The 4,458-nt window shown below is 45.6% G+C and overlaps 1 non-coding gene across 1 annotated transcript; it reads left to right on the forward strand.

The window, feature by feature from the left end:
- Positions 1-4,008: 4,008 nt before the first annotated feature.
- Positions 4,009-4,139, forward strand: LOC115286188. The gene has a single exon (XR_003905933.1). It is a non-coding gene; the product is annotated as a small nucleolar RNA SNORA51 (small nucleolar RNA).
- The last annotated feature ends 319 nt before the right edge of the window (positions 4,140-4,458 follow it).

Here is a 4,458-nt window from a genome sequence, read left to right on the forward strand (position 1 = left end):
TATAACAGCGTGGCCTCCGGAAGTAACCGGTACCCACCATGGATGTCCTCAGTGATCTTCCTGAAAACCGCACTCTCCCAGAGATAGGGAGATGAAGAGCTGAAGCGTGAGTGAGCCGATTCCGTTTTAAACCTGGGACAACCCGGCCCCGATGCAGGCTGCAAAGTCTGGGGGGAGCAGAGCACGGGGAGTGGCTGCTAGTGAATTTCTTTTCAGGATGAGGGACACTTTCTCTGGAATTGGTGATGATGGTTGTGCAACCTTGCAATGTTTTTTTTTTTTAAACAAAACTAAAGTAAAAAAACCCAGAGTAGGACAAGTCCAGCACAGACCTTGGGAGTGGCTGGAGGCCTGGCCACACAGATCATCGGGCCGGTCTCTCTCCACCTGGAGCTCCACCTCCCTCTGGGCAGGCCTGGCCTCCAGACGCCTCCTCCACTCGGTGGCCCCAGCGGCCCGTGATTACCTCCTCCCAGCTTTGAGGAGCTTAGAGGGAAGTTCTCCTTTCATTTTTTCTTTTTAAAAAAGTTTTTTAAATGTTTTTTAATTTATTTTTTGAGAGACAGAGAGAGACAGCATGAGCAGGGGAGGGTCAGAGAGAGAGGGAGATACAGAATCTGAAGCAGGCTCCAGGCTCTGAGCTAGCTGTCAGCACAGAGCCCTACGCAGGGCTCGAACCCACAACCATGAGATCATGACCTGAGCCGAAGCCAGACGCTTAACTGACTGAGCCACCCAGGCGCCCCAAGTTCTCCTTTCTTAACATCGCATTTAAGTTTCCAGCTTGACCCCCATGGTCATGCCTGAACTGGACATTGGGACTAGGAGCCTGGAATGGGCTGATTGGCCTAAGAGAAGGCTGGGGCCCAGGGAGTCAGCAAACCTCAAGCAAATTGTGGGCCCAAGAGTGGGGGGATGGGTGGGTGACTCCCTAAGGATAAATGGAGTGTTGTGACCAGAAGCAGTATGGGTATTAACTGGGCAAAAATAACAGAGGTTGAGTAACTTACTCTGGTTTTTGTTGTTGTTTTGTTTTGTTTTTTTTTTTGAGTGAGTCTCTGAGCCTTAGCTTCCTCATCTGTAAAAATGAGAGTAATGGTAATACCTGTCTACCCAGGTGGTTGTAAGGATTGAAGGGGTTAAATGGTATGAACCACTGAGGCAGAACAGGGCAAGCACAGCGCCGTGTTAACTACCATTGTGATTGTGTGCACCATCATCCGTTCACGGCCTTCTATAATTAGTTTCAGTTATACACTTCCTCACTAGGCTGAGTCTTTAGTTATCAGCGATTTTTGAATGTGCGTTAGCAATACTCAGCCTGTTCTTGTTTTTCTGCATAAAATAACTCAAAGCAGTTTGCAGATTTCTGCAGAAGATTGCAGCAATAATAGTAACAGCCCCAGTGATTGCAATAAGATTAGTAGGCTAGAGCTCTAATCCTGGCCAGCGTGTGTCCGAAGTCCCAAGTCCAGACATTCTTAGTTTCAACGCATCCCTACAATCGGAATCCAGAACCACACAGAAGAGAATGTTCTAGATCATGAATCTAAGTGCCTCGACAAAGAGAATGCCTGGTCTGACTATTCCTGCAGTTCCCTGCGGACTCACACACTCCGTGGGAGAAGAGTGGCCCTTCGTGATTCTGGTTGATACCAGAGCCCCTCTCCCCTGCTGGGTGCTCATGTCAGGGAAATGAGGCAGAGCTGTAGGCCATGCATGTCACATTGCATTAGTGCCTACTTCTGGAGACAAACGGCTCCATTGAACACTAGGAAAGCCTTCTTATAGTTGGACACCCGGCTGAAAACACAGAAATTGAATTCCACACTCAGAGCACAAATCCATCTTTATAACATGGTCCCAAAAGTGCTTCAGATGACTTTGTGTGAATCATTTCTGAGATATGATTATAAGACATGATTGCCTTGGGGGAGGGGAAAATGGGGAGGATAATCTCATTAGCTTTGTTAGCTTTAGCACAAGGTGACGTTATGAAAGGAATTAGCAATGCCGGGGACTATTAAGGGAATAAATAAATATTTTAATATAATTTGTCAGACACTGCAATAAGGCCCAGCATGGACAATCCAGTACTGTCATTGTGATGTGCTTATGGTGGATAGTCAAATATCTTTAAAAAAAAAAATAGTCCCAGGGCACCTGCATGGCTCAGTTGATTAGGCATCTGACTTTGGTTCAGTTCATGATCTCACGGTCTGTGAGTTTGAGCCCCACATCAGGCTCCGGGCTGACAGCCTGAAGCCTGGAGCCTGCTTTGGATTCTGTGTCTCCCCCTCTGTGTCTTCCCCTCTCCCAGTCATGCTCTGTCTCTGTCTCTCTGTCTCTGTCTCTCTCTTTCAAAAAAAAAATAGCCCTGGTTATTATCGAAAGAGAAAAAAATACATGTAACTTTTGAAACTGTGATTTGTACCAGTGCTGCATTGTGGTGGGCTTGGGTAGAGGCTTGTCAGGCCGATTCCATGGTCAAGAGCTAATGGCAGCTTCCATATGCCGGGCAAGGAACAAGGAAGTCTGAGTATCTATCTCCTGTCTGGGCCTGCTGTCTTTCCAGAGATAAGGTAGCAATCCATCCCAGGGCTGCAGAAAGGGGTATGTTTTCACCACACTGGGGCTGAGCATACTCTCAGTCAGCTCCATCCACTCCCACATTTACACACAGAGAGTCCGTCGAAAGGGTCTCCAAGCTGGGGTTTGCCAGCAAGTGCCATTTCTTCCTCACTAGGAGAGCATAGGCAAGTTACCTTGTTTTACTGATCCTAAGTTTCCTCATCTGTAAAATGGGGAGGCCTTGGCATACTGTGCTCTGCGGATTCAATGACACTATGAACCTGAAGCACCGAGCACAGTGCGTGGCTCCTGACAGTCCCCCCTCCCCCCCGTCCTCCCTTCTAACACAGATGAAGGAGGGAATTCTCAATTCCTTTTTAAACAGCACTAACAAATTACCACACACTACAAACTTCTGTTGTGGGTTTATGAGAAGCTGAGAAGTATGATCCTTTGAAGAGAACCACACTCAATTTTTCTTTCCTCTAATTTCTTCTGTGACTTTTGAGAAAACTTCTGGTTGGTCTGACCCCTGGTTACCTGGACAACTTCATCCTCACAGTGATTTCCAGGTCTGTTGTTTGTGGGCTCTGATTTTCTTAGGTGGCTAAGGCCCTGTAGAGTGGCAAATCTTTCAGGGATTTTGGCTGAATGCCTTCTGTTTCCAGAAATGCACCCCCAAGGGTGCCGGGATGGCTCAGTAGGTTGAGTATCCAACTCTTGGTTCCGGCTCAAGTCATGATCTCAGGGTCATGGGATCAAGCCCTCTGTGGGGCTCTGTGCTGAGCACGGAGCCCGCTTGATTGCCGCTCTCCCTCTCTTTCTGTCCTTTCCCTGCTTGCTCTCTCTCCCAAAGTAAATAAACTTACCAAAAAATGTATGTCCCTACCTACATGGCTATATAGGATTTTTTGTTATTACATAGCCTTGTTTCCCTGGGCCCAAAGTGATTCTTATAGGCACCTGGCCAAAGTGAGTGAATCAGTGTTCTTCTCTGAGTTGTTCTGGAATTGGGGAAGAACAATGAGAAGCAATGAAATATAGTTCAAAATCTGCTGACAGTCATCTTGTCAGCCATCTTGTTGGAAAACAGACCGCAATGAGAGAAAAAAAGCCAACCCACAGAGAGAAGCAGAGAACAAAGACCAAGCAAAAGTCTAGGTTAGTCAGTACCTGACTTTCTAATTCCAATGTCCTAGATCCCCACTGCACCCCTCTCCTTCTTACCATTTGGATAGTTCCTTCCTTGGATTCTTTCAGCCAAAGAATTATCTTTTCTTCACTTACAACCAAAAATCCTGACTTGGAACATCTTTTGATTTGATCTATATACTCTTCATATTTATTTGGGATGGCGTGGTTATCTTTATTTTGTTTTATTTTATTACTATAAGAACATCTAACATGAGATCTACCTTGTTAAAAAATCTTCAGGCAAGCCTCCTGGTGCTTACCACAGACTGTGTTCTTACACTGACTGTACAGAAAGAGGAGGCAGAGTAAATCCACCCATGTACACCCCGGCCCAAGTGCTTTGCCTGGTCTGGATTGTGAATGGGGGGACATGGAAAAAAAATCTTCAAGCATACAGTACAGTATTGTTAATTATAGGCACAGTGTTGTAAGGTAGATCTTTTGAACTATTTCTCTTGTACAACTAAAATTTATGCCTATTGATTGGCCAACTCTCCATTTCCCCCATACCTAGTCCCCAGCAACCACCATATTATTCTTTGATTTTATTGGTTTGACTACTTTAGATACGTCATATAAGTGGACATGAGAAGGATTTGTCCTTCTGTGGATTCTATAAAGTTTCAGGACACAAAATTACCACATAAAACTTGCTTTTGTTTCTATACAATAACAATGAACCCCCTGAAAAGG

This window comes from Suricata suricatta, chromosome 2 (genome assembly GCF_006229205.1).
Source record: "Suricata suricatta isolate VVHF042 chromosome 2, meerkat_22Aug2017_6uvM2_HiC, whole genome shotgun sequence".
Classification (NCBI taxonomy): domain Eukaryota; kingdom Metazoa; phylum Chordata; class Mammalia; order Carnivora; family Herpestidae; genus Suricata; species Suricata suricatta.